The 14,823-nt window shown below is 46.9% G+C and overlaps 1 long non-coding RNA gene across 2 annotated transcripts, besides 1 other annotated feature; it reads right to left on the bottom strand.

The window, feature by feature from the left end:
• Positions 1–4,170: 4,170 nt before the first annotated feature.
• Gm38543 lies at positions 4,171–9,268 on the bottom strand. 2 transcript variants are annotated; one of them, XR_001780659.2, is made up of 3 exons: positions 8,788–9,268; positions 6,944–7,060; positions 4,171–6,096 (listed from the first exon to the last, which is right to left on the bottom strand). It is a non-coding gene; the product is annotated as a predicted gene, 38543 (long non-coding RNA). The 2 variants fall into 2 exon arrangements; XR_003950099.1 differs by having other exon boundaries at positions 4,172–5,714.
• Positions 5,030–6,919: an enhancer, noted in NCBI's record as "VISTA enhancer mm260". NCBI's record gives its function as "enhancer in: heart[5/6]" and the evidence as "EXISTENCE:transgenic organism evidence [ECO:0001131][PMID:17130149]".
• Positions 9,269–14,823: the final 5,555 nt, after the last annotated feature.

The raw sequence follows: 14,823 nt of genomic DNA, 5'->3' as shown, positions 1-14,823 counted from the left end.
TCATTGTTTTGTGTGTGTGTGTGTGTGTGTGTGTGTGTGTGTGTGTGTGTGTGTGTTGTCTACTGCCCAACTCCAGAAAGGCAGGCACACTCCATTGGGGTTTCACTCATCACGAACTCTCTCCAGCCTGATACAGCAGCTGCCACATAATGGCTACTCAGAAATACTTTTTCGGGGCCTGAAGAGATGGCTCAGCAGTTAAGAGCACTTGCTGCTTTTTCCAGAGTATATGAGGTCCCCAACACCCACATTAGGAGGATCACAACAGCCTGTAACCCCAGCTTCAGGGGATCCAACACCCTCTTCTGGTCTCCTTGGGCACCTGTATATACATGGCACACACACACACAGGTACAAAAATAAACATTTTGGAAACTCTTTGAGTCGGTGGAAATGCTATTCATGAGCTTGTGATCACTGAACGCTTGCTCTGAGCACATGGTACGACAGTTCTCCGGATTATTTTACTCAGTTCAGTGATGGGCTTCGTTAGCCGTGTTGTTTGGGCTGCTCAACGTGTTCAATCATTTTGTTGGCTAAGACAAAAATCAATGTGAAACCCACCGTGGCTCAAACTCAGTCATCCTACCTGAGCCTCTGGAGCCCTGGCATTGCAGGCTCGTATCACCACCCTTCGCTCAGGTCCATCCCTGGCTTGTTTTTTTTTTTAGTACTGATGTTATAATTGCCAAACCCACAGCAGATAATTGGTCTAAACAGTCTCCTCTTCTCCCGGTTGTAGTGGAAGAAGTGCCCTTGTGACCTAAGAGAATTTGTTTCCCTTAGGTGCCTACCAGGGAGAGTCTGATAAGAGAAAGTCAGGCTCATGGGCCTTAATTATATTTACATTACAGAGAGCTAAATTATAGCCTCGTCTTCTAGATACACTTAGCAACACCTATAATAACACATATTTATAATTATGCATGTTTATTTACAAAGAAATTGGTCTAATATCAAAAAGATAAGCTCCACACAGAGATTTTTGTAGGGTTTAGTTTGCGTGTTTGTTTTAGGGCACCTGGGATTGACTCCAGGGCCTCTTACACGCCAGACAAGCACTCCATAGAGTTATATCTATCTTCGTGTGTGTGTGTGTGTGTGTGTGTGTGTGTGTGTGTGTGTGTGTTGGGGGGCATGGTGTTTTGTTTTGTTTTGTTTTTCTGGTTTCAGTGAGTTCATATGCAATCACAGACCCTGTAAAATGCTTCCACTTCTAAGAAAGAAAACTAGAAGCAGGGAAACTGGGCTGAGCTTTCTCAAGGTGCTGGTTAAACTGGCTCTGCCGGTATCTGTGCTCTGTCCTGGGACACTAGGTAGAAGACAGGCTTGTTCCCTATTCTGGGAGCTCTGCCCGTTCCTGTTGTTTAGCTTCATCAGATCTGGCTAAGCCACACATAGTACAATCAGTTATCCCACCTCCCAGAGGTTAGACCCTCAGATCCGTCTGCCCCCACAGTGGAAATAACTCCAAGAGAATCAGTCACAATATTGCGTTCTTGTGCTGTGAGACATGGAGAGATCAACACTCCTCTTCTCACCCTAACTACGGAGCCCACCACAGACCAGAGTATGGGGACCACCCAAGTCCAGCTTGGTGAGCCAGTGAGTTGTGTTGGGGTTATTTACAGGAATATAGGTGAGAGGTTACTCGCAGGAGCAGCAATGACTCAAAGACAGCTGCATCACCAAAGCCCACCCCAGCACAGGTGACAGGTCACAGAAGCTGGGAACCTGCACTGCGTAGCCTGCAGGCAGCTCAGCAGGTTTGAGAGTGTCCTTTTCAAGTGGAGATGACTGGTTTCGGTTTCTTCCCAGCAACTGGTCAGGGAGACCAGTTTGCTTGCTTGCTTGTTTGTTTGTTTGTTTTTCAAGACAGGGTTTCTCTGTGTAGCCCTGACTGTCCCCGAAATTTGCTCCATAGACCAGGGTGGCCTTGAACTTTGCCTGCCTCTGGGGTGCTGGGATTAATGCATATGCCACCAACACCTGGCTTCTCAGAGTGTTGTTTGTTGTTGTTGTTTGTTTGTTTATTTGTTTGCAGCTTTTCTCCTTTCAGCCTCTTCTTTGCAGCTCAGTTTGTCTTTTTGGAAGTTCTCTTCCACTAGTCTCAGAGGGACTTGCACTTTTATCACTTCCTCTGGCAGGGAGGGGCCTGGTGACTCTGGTGAGTTTCAGGGACTTCCTGAAGCTATTTCTAGTTGTTCAGTTTTCTGCTTAAGGAGCCTCTGTGCAGGAAGCAATGTTTCGCTTTTGGAGGAAACTGCATCCTGATGACAGGAAACTGTCCTAGTAGGGCTATTGGTGATCCAAAGATTCTAGTACATGAAAGGGATTGGGTTTGTTTAGGGGATAGAGTCTCACTGTGCAGCCCAGGCTGGCCACAAACTCACAGAGGTCCTACTGCCTCACCCTGCCCGAGCTGGGATTGAAGGTACACTCCAAGAAGTAGTTTGGCCCTCTTCATTTGTTTGTTTGTTTGTTTGTTTATTACTTTTGAAACAGGGTCTCACACTGTTGCCTGGAGTCAGCCATCCTAGGCCTCTTGGCCTCCCCAGGGCTGGGACTCCAGGTATGAACCACCATGGGAGGCCATACAGTTCTCGAGTTGAACTTTTCACTTCTCTTTGCTTCTCATCTTTGTGAGCCCCATGGACACCAGAGTCAAACAGTCAGGAGAAAGATGGGAAAGTAAGGTTGGAGCGGGAGTGTTCACGGAGCAGCGTACGTTCTACTTTGAAGAGTTGTTCTTTAATATTATTTAACTGTTTTCGTCCTTATATACAGGGTCTCATATATCCCAGAATGGCCTCAAACTCACCACGTAACGTAGGATGACCTGACATTTCTGATCTTACTTCTCATCTCTTGAATGCTAGGATTATCGGTGTGCACCACCCCGTCCAGTTTATGCAGTACTGCTAGGGCTCCGTGCATGCTATGCAGTCCACACCTTCTACCAAATGAGTTACATGCCTAGACCCTAGCCTTGAACATTTACAAAATATTTTAAACTTGAAAATTATCCTGCTTCATGGTTTCAACCACCCCCATAAGAATTACTAGGGGGACTCATCAGGTCCGAGGGACATGTGGGGCTGACAGTGACGAATCTACTTTTATATCTGAGAAAAGTCATCACTGAAAAGCACCAGCAGTGGGGTCTCTTTCCATCCTGGCTGCAATGCGGAAGAGGTTCAAGGTACACGCATGTTTCAGGTCAGGCAGGTCATGCTTCCCAGGGTCTCACGCTGACCTTGGACAAAACCTTTACTCTGGAAACCTGGCGGGGAGAGGCTCCATTCAGCACTGGGACAGAGAGGTGTTGTGGGAGAGCGAGCCCAATCATAACAGCCAGCACTTGGTACTTCCACAGTGCTAACAAAGAATCACTCCATCTATACAGCCCTCCTCAGTCAAAGCAAACACAGGGGGTGCCCACATCCCATGGTACAGAGCAGGAAATACACCGGGGAAATTAATTGTCCTGTGGTTTAAGAAAGTCAGCAGCATGGAAGGTCACCACAGTCCTTTTGTTGAATTGAAAAAGGAAAGAAAACTCAGCAATTGGGGGTTGGAGAGATGGCTCAGTAGTTAAGAGTGAGTGCTGCCCTTGCAGAGGACCCTCCACGCACATCTGCATAGACTCACACACACACACACACACACACACACACACACACACACACACACACAGACACACAATACCAAAACCCAAAGCTTACAATGAAAAGGTAGCACAACCAAAATGCAGAGTAGGAAGAGAAAGAGTTTATGTTAGTGTGTGTCTGTGCGTGTGTGTGTGTCTGTGTGTGTGCTCGCGCATGAGCACATACTCTTACAATACCATTAAGCTGTAATCAACGGAGGACGTGCTGAAATGGAGACTCTTTGGGCCACATATGCCCATGTCATGTTTGGATCTAACAAAAAGAGGACTCAGGCGTAGAAGCTTGACTATAATGAATGACCTTGGAAAGGGTCGTAAATCTGCTTCCTGCGCTCGAGTTAAATCTAGGCACTCAGAGACCACGTGCCACCACCCTCCTCCCCCAGGTTCTCATCTAACATGGAGAACACCCTCACCACTTCCACCTCTTCAGGTCATCTTTAGTATGCAGTGTAAATTCCACCCCATGACTCCCCCCCTTGGCATAACCCAGATATTTTGTCTCTTAGAAACCACAGCATTCTGTATTCCTGGAAATGTAGAAAGGAGCAATAGCATTAGAAAGCAATGGATGATGGTCGAGAAACGATCTTATCTCAGACTTTCAAATACCCGCTGGCAGAGTCAAGACAGGAGGGAGACTTGCCGGGCTCTCTAATACATTTACTGGGTAAATAGTAAACGCTTGCAGTTCCTGACTTAATCAGAATGAAGTTCATTAGGATAAAGAGCTGTGCCCTTTAGTCCTCTTTGCATTAAGCAAGTTCCTAATTTCATTTCATTTCACTCACATCTCTGAAGGGAATTACAGGCTGTAAGGCAGGCCAAGAAGGGGGCAAAGGGAAATTAGCAAAGATATTCACCAGGGCAGATGAAAGGGAGAGGAGGTGGTGGGTTCCCATTAGAGCCAAGGGACTGATGCTCCCTGACCATCCCAAGACTAGGCCAGCCATTTAACTTCTTGTTTTTAACTTTGTACTGTGTCAGTCTCTCTCCCTGGGTTTTGAAAACATGTTATCAGGTCATCGAAACCTTTTATGAAACATCTCAGACTTGTATGTGCACGAGCTGGTGAGTGCAGTCTATCTGACTCTGGAACTGAAGATTTTAAGGCTTTTTTTTTTTTTTAATAGCAGGATTTGCCTGAAAGCCCCGAGGAGAGATTGTTATCTCTAGACAGATGCTAACTTGGTTTCACTGATGGAAGTCCAGGGTAAAGTTAAAACTGCTTCCAGTTTTAACGAAGCTGGGAATGTGTGGCTCTGGTAGCATGCTCACCTAATATGCCCAAGGCCCTGGACCTTGGCTTCAATGCTCAACTGAGGGAGGCAGGTAGAAAAGTTTCTGTGGATTATGTCTTGGAATGTTAACTCCATCGGTATGGTAGTATTATTTATCAAATATCTGGCATTTTAATATGTAAAAAGTGACTGTGTAGCTCTTTCTTCAGTTTGGTTTTAGTTCATTTGGAGAAATCAAGGGTACATCACTACATCCCACCCCATTTGCCACTGCAGGCTGCTACCAGACAGAGAGAAAAATAATAAAAGTCCTTAACCCGAAGTATCCACCCAAGGTCATTTGGAATTTTTTTTGATGTACGCCGGCTAGAAGAAATCTGGGCATCTCGGTGGGAAATGTGGGTAAATGATGTCATTGCACAGAATTAGGACCAGACGGAGGAAATGGAGCCAGATCCTGCAGGGGGTAGCACTGAATCCAGGAATTGGGTATGAACGGCTCCGACTGCTTTTGAGAGCATGAAAAGCATTAACTGGGAAGCCAACCCATTTCTAGGACTTGGCTGAGAAGATAATGGCATTGCTGAGCGGAGATGCGGGCTGGGAGCCGACGTCCTGACACTAAAATACCGAGCTGTAACAGACACTGAGAACGAGGAGCAAGACTCCCACAGGAGACTTGGTGTGACTATGGAGCGATGTCATCTGTGGGGCTATAATCAGTAGGAGCAGAGCTGCACGTTGAGCACGTTTTCTCCTGGATCTGGTTCTTGGCGAGGGATCCAGACCGCAGCCTCCAAGATCTGTTACAGAAATAAACAGCTGGGAGACAACAACCAAAACAGCAACACGGGCAGAGCGGGCGGGAGCCGAAGCTCCGCCCCTGCTAGCCTCCGACCAATCAGAAGCCTGTTGCCGGGGTCCTGTGTTGGGCAGCCTGACGTTCCCATAGAGACCAAAGAACATTACACACTAAACACTGGGGGCGTTGACGTCTATGCGTTTTAGCCATGGAGACGACAGAGCAAACGTCATCCCTCCCTCCTCCTCCTCCTCCTCGCCTCCCCGCCCTCCCTCTGCGCCAGGGGCGGAGGAGCGTCGCCATCACGTGTTGTCAGCTGGGCTGGAGGTCTGGTGGGCGGGGCCTGTTGTCATGACTGCCGAGGCTGCTGTTGTTGTTTGGAGCTGTAATTAGAAAGTGCTGAGGCGGCAGTGGAGCCAGAACAGATTCTGGAACAGTGTCTACCGCCCCCGGGCCAGCGAGGGTTCCCCAGCCCTGGGAAATCCAGGACACCCCCTAGGCTGTCCCAGCACGCCTCAGCCTCATGTCCTGAGCCAAGATCTGTCTGTGAGCCTGGGACTCCAGACTGAGGCCAAACCTAGACCACTCCCTCCACCCTCAGTGGACCATAACTGTCTGGGTGACCTCCCTAACCACTTCTCCTCAGACAGTAGACCACAGAACAGCCACTAACCAAACTACCTTGCCCAGGAGGCTAAAATCAAACCCAGCTTAGAGAACTCCCACTGTTGGAATTAACCCCAGAGTCAAGGAAAATCAGGAGAGGAAAAGTTTAAATTTTGCCTTTCGTATAGCAGAACTCGAGGCATTCATTCCGTGGAACTCTGGTTGAAGGCCTGGGGGAAGGGATGCCTAAATGACCCCCCTTGAAGGGAGAGGACACTCAGAAGTCCCCGAGAACTGTGATTTGCAAAGTCGAGAGAGTCCTGAAATGTTTAGTTCAACAACTGAAGCTGAATTCTGTCTTAAGGAGACAAGCCAGCTAAACATGAGGAGTGTTTGTACTCTTGCTCTCTTCTTTTCCCTTGACCCAGCTCTGGAAACAGTTGCAGAAAGATTGAAGCAACAAAGAACAGAAAGAAACAGAGTCGACCCTCTTAAGGCAACCCCCAAACAGAACGCAAGTTCTGGGTGATAAGACATGGCTGAAGTGCTCAGGACTATACATAATCACCATCTTGATTTAAATTTGGGTGCCTTATGGGGCCGGGGAGTCAGAAGATTACTCACTTGCATTCAAAGCAATCGTTGTAGGGCATTGGGTGCGCGCGCCTGGAATCCCAGCGTGTAAACGGAGCAGGCACATTTCCCAGTCCAAAGATCCCTGGCCATACAGCAAGACTCAAACTCAAAACAGCACCCAAAATGTAAGCAGATGGGTGAGTATAAGAGAGTGTGCTTTAGAGACTGAAGGCATAAAGAAGGAATTCGAGGAAAATGAGTGGCTTCGGAAATGGCCTGGTATTCTTCGGTTCCTCTGCCAACACATATCCCTACGCCTTCTCCATCTTTGACCTATCAGCACCTCAGGGTTTCCTGTTACCCCGCAATAGCCCTTCACTGAGCGTCCGATAGACGTTTAAGCACCTAGCCACAAAGGGAGCTCACCCCCCATCCTCACCATGCAGTGGACAGTGCTGCTTCCCATCCTCTTGCTCCATCCTCTGACCCACCTCTTTCTCACTTCCTTGGCACCCTTCTCTAGACAGCTCTCTTTCCCTTCCCTTCCCTCCCTACTCTATTGCTCTCTCCAGGTCTCTATTCATCAACCAGCACTCTCTAAACCTTTGTCCTATCTTCCCATCTCCAAGAACATTTTTTTAAAAAAGGTCTCTGCTTTTAATTCAACACGGCAGCATTTTGGAACTCTTGTCCCGCTCCAAACAGAGGGAACGTATAGTGAATGGAACAAACGTCCTCTTACACATAAACCCCCAGACAATACCAAGATACAGCCAGGTGAGGGCTGTTTCTTACAGGAGTCTAGGTCAGGCAGCAACTGCCCATTCTGTCATTCTCAGGGACGCGATGGTCATTTCTACTTTATCCAGCCAGGGATCAGGCTAGACCGACCTCCCTGAGCATCATTTGCCGCCTTGCCTTCCTAGAACATAAGGCAGAAGCAAGACAGAATGGCAAGTTCAGGTCTGTGGAAAGGCCTGGCTTGGAGGTAGATTTGATTGAGTTTCTTGTTCCGTGTGAGAAAGAACACATGAGAATCCCCTGTAGGCAACAACAACAACAAAAACATCTTGCAATCCTTATTATTATCATCGCAAGAAAATCGTGGCTAGGTTAGAATAACAGTTTCCAGCTGGGCAGTAGTTGCGCACGCCTTTAATCCCAGCACTTGGGAGGCAGAGGCAGACAGATTTCTGAGTTCCAGGTCAGCCTGGTCTAGAGAGCAAGTTCCAGGATAGCCAGAGGTACACAGAGAAACTCTGTCTCGAAAAACAAAACCAAAACCAAAACCAACCAAACAAAAAAGAATAATAGTTTCCCGAAAGATTATCTCTCAAAAGCTCTCCTCTAATTCTTCATGCTAAGCAAAACACCAACAAGAAGAGAGAAGATATAGCTATAGGATAGTGTATTCTGTTGTCACATTGTATCCCTCTGACTTTGCTGAGGAGACCCTTTGTTGTCTGCTTTGACAGTGGAAGAAACTGAGGTTCAGGTAGTTAAGCAGCATGCCAAGGATGCAGTATTTGCAAAGAATCAGGCTGCTGGCCTGATGTTCTTTTTCAGACCCTTTGCCCATCCCCCACCCTGACCACGTAGTGGCCAGTGCTCCCTCCCAGATCATTCCTTCTCTACCTGCGTTCCTCCCCACCGGGAAGTTCTAATCACCTGCCCAAACTTACTAAAATGAACCGGGGTGGAGGGGTGGAGGGGTGGAGGGGTGGAGGGGTGGAGGGGTGGAGGGGTGGAGGGGTGGAGGGGTGGAGGGGTGGAGGGGTGGAGGGGTGGGGTGGGCGTTTGAAGATCGTTTGTGAGATTTGCTAGGCTGTCTGGAAAAGGTGCTGACATCAGGAAGTAAGAAGGAGGATCCATCCCTGCCTCTTGGGACTAACCTACATTTCCTCCTTGGCTCAGGATCCAAGAAAGCAAAGAGAGACATGCCCCAGAGCACACAGCAGAAAGGCTCGGGCAGGCGGTTTGAGGAGTCTGACCTGCTCTGGGCTAGGGAGGGCACTACCCGAGTTCAGAGCTACCCGGAGTACACTACTCTCATTTATCTGAAGCTGTCATTTAGGACCGGCCCCTCCTCCTTCTCCTCATGCCTGACCCTGCAAATACGCACGTCCAGCACAGCTGCCTCCCAACCTTGGATGCCTTTAGGATTTGAATGTGTTTGAAGAGCTCTCTCCTTGACAAACTGTATTTGTCACGTGGGTCTGGCGGGAAGGGCATTTCCTAGTGATCTGGGACTTGGAGGAAGAGGAGACCCTTCGCCCTCCCCGCCTTGGCAAGCAGCCCCTTGAGCAAGGCATGTAGGTGGCAATAAGTACAGACAAACTGCGGGGTTTCTTGCTGGGCAGGAATGCCCAAGGGCCACACCTTCTTCAGCCCTCAGAGCCCTTCTCATGTCTGGACCTGTGATGGGGGTGGCGGTGCCAGGGAGTGGGTTGTCCGGTGTCTGGCTCCAACAACCGGTTTACTGTGATGATTCTATTTGTGTTCCCAGTGTTCTGTTTGACTTGGTAGCGGGGCGGAGTGGGGAGGGGAGGGGGGGCAGCAGGTTCACTCCAGTTTGTACTGGGTGGTTCCTGCAGCCACACCCAGGCATTAAAGCAGGTCCAGGCCCCGGCGCTGGGGATGCCTTTCCTGAGGGCCCTCGTGTGCAAACGCAAGGTGTGGGAAGTATTTCCTTTTGCTGGCTTAGCTAGGCGTGGCTGGCACTTCACCTATTCCTGTATTACTAACATCACTCAGATTCAGGCCAAAGGGCAGACCTACCAGAGTCATGACACCCTGAGATCCGGTCGGGATTGGGGATGGGTGGTCAAACTCATCTGGGCTAGATTATCGTATATTATTACCCAGAGGCACCTTAATCCTTGCTTCTAAAATAACAAAAAAATGCAAAAGCAAACAAACAAAAAAAAACCCAAAGCCAAAAACAAACAACGACTACAAAAAACTCCATATAGTGACACATTTGTTTTTTTTTTTGTTTTTTTGTTTTTGTTTTTTGTTTTTGTTTGTTTGTTTGTGGCTTTTTCGAGACAGGGTTTCTCTGTATAGCCCTGGCTGTCCTGGAACTCACACTGTAGACCAGGCTGGCCTCGAACTCAGAAATCCATCTGCTTCTGCCTCCTGAGTGCTGGGATTAAAGGCATGTGCCTCCACCGCCCAGCAATAGTGACACATTTGTAATCAAATAGTGGGAAGGGAGGAAGCTGAGGCAGGAGGATTATCACAAGTTCAAGACCAGACTGGGCTACATGAGATGATGTCTCAAAAATCAAAGTAGAAAAATTAATTAATTAATTAATTAATTAAAGTCAAGTCAAATAAAACAAAAAATTTAATATCTGACATTTGTGCTCTGTTTGGGGGGACGGTTGTCCCCTGAGAAGTGTGGGGTTTGCATATATTCCTTTCAGACAAGGTAAAGGCATTCAAAGAAAGCAGCCTTCGGGGTCAATCAGACTAAGGATTTCCCTCCTTCTTTGTGAGTGGCTCTGTCTAGAAGGGAAATCTCCGGCCTATGGGGAAACAACAGCTAGACCTTACACTACCATAGTCCAGGCAACTGTTCCTTTGTTTGCTGCTGTTGCTATGTGTCTGGGTTTTGGATTTTAAAGACAGGGTTTCTAGCCTAGGCTGGCTCCAAACTCATTATGTAGCCAAAAATGTTGAAGTTTTGTTCTGTCTCCCAAGTGTATCTATCTTTCAGACGTGGACCACTATTCCCATCTAATCAGGCAGGATTGTAGACATTTTTATAAAAATTCACCGATAGCCCAAGACTAAAGAGGTGAGTAGGTGAATACTGTTATTATCATCATCACATTATATAGATGAGAGATGGAGGCAGAGAAGTCAAGAAAATTGCCAAATATGACACACTTCTATGCGGCCATAGCAGTCTTGGACAGACGCTGTCTGGTCCAGGATCCATGGTTTACCTGTAGTGTTCCTGCAGGGCCATATTGTGCTAGGGTAGCTACATTGATCCATATATTATTTCCCACCCCATTATACCCACAAGTCATTTCTCTGGCTCCTACGTCAATTTTGGAAAGAACCTTTTTACTGTGAGCCCTGGAGTAGCCTTTCTAAAATGCAAGAATTTCCTGGCTGAAGGTGACAGTCCCCGACCCCAGGTAAACAAAAGGACCTTCGGAAGGGCATCAGCTCAAATGAGCTTCTCACCCGTGTCACCGACAGGAACAAAGCCCACACAATGACACCTAGGCCTGTCATGAATGAGCATTTTGCCCAAGAGGTGGGTGTGTAATTCCCAGGGGCTCCTTGACACGCTAGGGACTGGCAGAGCCAGGGTGATGTTACCTGGTGTAACCCAGCATGTTGAGCTGGCAAGACTGCAGAGAGCCCTTCCCTGAAGAAAGTAGCCCCGACTCAGACGCCTGAGTGATGAAACCACTTCCTTTCCAAGAGTGTCTGGCAGGGCTACAGGCTTTGTTCCTGAGGTCACTCCCTACCTGGATGTGATAATATGTGTTGTGGGCTTGAGACAGTTAGAATCTTCTCAAAGAGAGACCAAGGTAGGTAATTACATCACTTACATTAACCAAACCTGTGGAGTCCTTCAGGTGGCTGATGTAGATTCAAAGACTTAATTCTTAAGTAATCTATGAGGCATGTTTGCTTAAAATCCCATTTGACTGGGGAAGAAGTAAGAGACTGAGAATCTAACCTTCCCAAGTCAATACAAGCAAGGGCAAAGTCCAAACTCACTTTGACTTCCTGGAGTATACTCAATTTCCCTCAGAGTCAAGGAAGATGATGTGGAACCAAGGGAGCGTCTGCCAACATTTCTATACCACATGAGGATTCAAGGCCTCAAAGGCCAGTTAACTGGGGATCCTTGGGACCCATGCCTGCAGAGTGCCATCTCATAGGCCACTTTAGAAGTTCATGGGTTAGAGGTGACTCCAGTAACCCCACAGTCTGCTATGAGTCTCAGAATGGCTTGGAGCTTCACTGACTCAACAGAATGAAAGAAGGTTGGAAACAGAGAGCTGGTATATTAAGTAGGCAATCTTATCTCTGGGCATTTGTCTGGACATCGTGTCCATCTGGACTTCAATTCTGTTCTATAGCTGGGCAAGTTCCTTTCAATACTAAAGACTATGACCTTACCTTTCTTCTTTATCACCCATTCCTTCCCTGTCCCCCATCATGACCAAGTCTTACTGTATATATCTGGCTATACTGGAACTTCTTGTGTGGACCAGGCTGGCTTTTAACTCACTGAAATCCTCCTGCCTCGTTCTCCTTTCTATTTTTTATCCTAGACTTCTCCTCTCACCCCCTGGGTTTAAATCCTGCTCAAAGAACTAGAGACGTAACAACCCACCACCACAGTACTGGAGCCTGATCTCTGTGGAGTACCCACCTCTATACCCATTAACACCGAAAAGAAGGCACTATGGTATAATGGTCAGTGCTGTCAAGTTGACAGAATCTAGAACCACTATGAAACAAGAATTTGTGGGAGATTATCTTAATTGTGTTAATTAATGTAGGAAGACTCAGTTCAATTGTGGGTGAGACCGTCCCTTAAACTCTAAAGAAGCAAAGGGCAATGAATACATTATTTATAAACAGTTAATTTTCTAAATTTTCGTTACTTTGTGCCTAGTTACCTCATTTATAAGATTAGAAGATCTATGTATCTTGATCTCTTTCTTGTTACTATGATTAAAAAAAAAAAAAAACTACTCTTCCCAAAGCAAATTAAGGGAGGAATAGTTTATTTTGGCTCATAGTACAAGGCTGTAGTCCTTCATGGTAGGGGAAGTTAGGAAGACTGGAACTTAAGACAGGTGATGAATTACACTTCATCTGCAATCAGATCTGGAGAAATGGGTCAGTGGTTAAGAGTACTGGCTGCCCTTCCAGTGGACCCGGGTTCAATGCCCAGCTCATGGCTGTCCAATTGCAGGGAATCTGACATTTCATCTATAATCAAGAAGCAGTGGACAATGAATGTAGGTATTCAGCTGGTTCTCTCTCTCTCTCTCTCTCTCTCTCTCTCTCTCTCTCTCTCTCTCTCTCTCTCTCTCTCTCTCTCTCTGTGTTTCTTTTTCTCTCTTTTGTTCAGTCCAGGACCCCAGACATAAGGAATGGCCTCACCCACTACTAAATGTGTCTTCCTACATTAATTAACACAATCAAGAATATCTCCCACAGATGCCTGCTTCAAAGTAGTTCTAGATTCTGTCAAGTTGACAAACTAACCAGTACACCATAGTGTCTCCTTTTGGGGGCTAATAGGTATAGAGGTGGGGGTGCAAGTACTCCACAAAGATCAGGTACCAGTACTGTGGTGGTGGGTGTCACATCTATGGTTCTGTCTTGATTATGCTAAGATGAGCTATCACCTACTGGACTAGTGTTCCTAGTCACTGTGCCATGTCCTGTCTTCATCTCTTTAGTCCTTTCCGCAGAGACCTAGCAACAAACACCCTTAGAACTGCACAGTGGACTCATTCGACTAGATGAGGGGGTCTTGAGAAATTCCTCAAGGCCAGTTTTCCTGATAATTTTAATATGTCAATTTGGGGAGGCAGCCAAAGTTGTTCATTTGTAACAGCTGCTGAGAAATCATGTCAACACCTTGGGATAGATTCTCTCTGTTGGGCACAGAGGTTAGGCTGAAAGTCATGAAACCTAAAATAATTATTGGGCAACAGCACGGTAGGGATTACAGGCACAAAATAAACAACCTTTTAAAAATCCACATGCCTTGGCTGCCTTCCCTCCCTCTAGCCATCCTCACCTCCTTTTCTTAGATTGTCCTCTCAGCCTGACGGTTGAGCACATCTTCGTAGATTTAACTGCCCTCACTTGTAACCTAGGGTAATTCAAACCCACGTGTGTACTAAATATAAGTTGATGATGATCCAGGCTGGGACAGAAAGGGAGCGACATCACAGGGTGAGTCCCTACCACAAAGGAGGGTCAAGGTGAAAGGCTGTTTTATCTCAAATCTGAACAGAGGAGTAGATTTCCTGTGAAGTCAGATGAGAAAAAGAGGAAAGAAGAAAACACACATACATACACACACACACACACACACACACACAAAACCACCTTTTGACTCCATTGCATGAAGTAATTTACAGCGGGTCCTGCCCCGTGGGAGAACTTCAAACACCTAAGCAGTGTATTTGTGGTTTGCTTGTGCTATCCGATTCTGGGGTTGACACATGTTGCTTTTAGTTCATGGCTACAGTTTCCAATCCTCTGGGCTCTTACGTTATGGTTTCTGGTTTCGCTGTGGTCACACACATCTCTCCGCTGTTCTAGTGGAACAGTGAGCTGCAGGGATACCCCCACAGACAGACCAAGGAGGATGGGCACAACTCTATGTCATTTTGTTGATTCTGCCCACCTCATGGGTTGAGAAACCAAGGCTTACTACAAGTAAAATATATGAATTAGGGTCACATGGGTAGGAAGGTGCAGAGCCTGGCTTCTCATGTGACTGCTACAACAGGGGCTCCTTTGCCAAATTATGCAGTACCATATATACCACACACTTTCTTCTTTCTACACCCTCTTTGAGCTCTGATTTGCCCCCTTCCTGCTACATCCCTACCTCCGATATTATTTGTGCTCTTCCCATCTGTTGCACACATGTGGGTATGGGCATGACAATACACACACACACACACACACACACACACACACACACACACAATTTCACTGTTTTGGTGCTCCAATCTAGAATAGTCAGTCCAACATCCTTATGAAAAAAGAGATTATTTTTTTGAAGCATGGTCTCAAGTGCCCCCAGGCTGATCTCAAACTTACCAAGTAGCTAACAGTGTCCTTGAATTCCTGACTCTCTTGCTCCACCTCCTAAGTTCTGGAACTAAAGTCTTGTGGCACTATGTCTGGAAAAACCACTC

The sequence above is a fragment of the Mus musculus genome, chromosome 12, assembly GCF_000001635.26.
Source record: "Mus musculus strain C57BL/6J chromosome 12, GRCm38.p6 C57BL/6J".
NCBI lineage: Eukaryota > Metazoa > Chordata > Mammalia > Rodentia > Muridae > Mus > Mus musculus.
The sequence above is the reverse complement of the archived record's forward strand: the minus strand, read 5'-3'. Positions and strand labels throughout refer to the sequence as shown.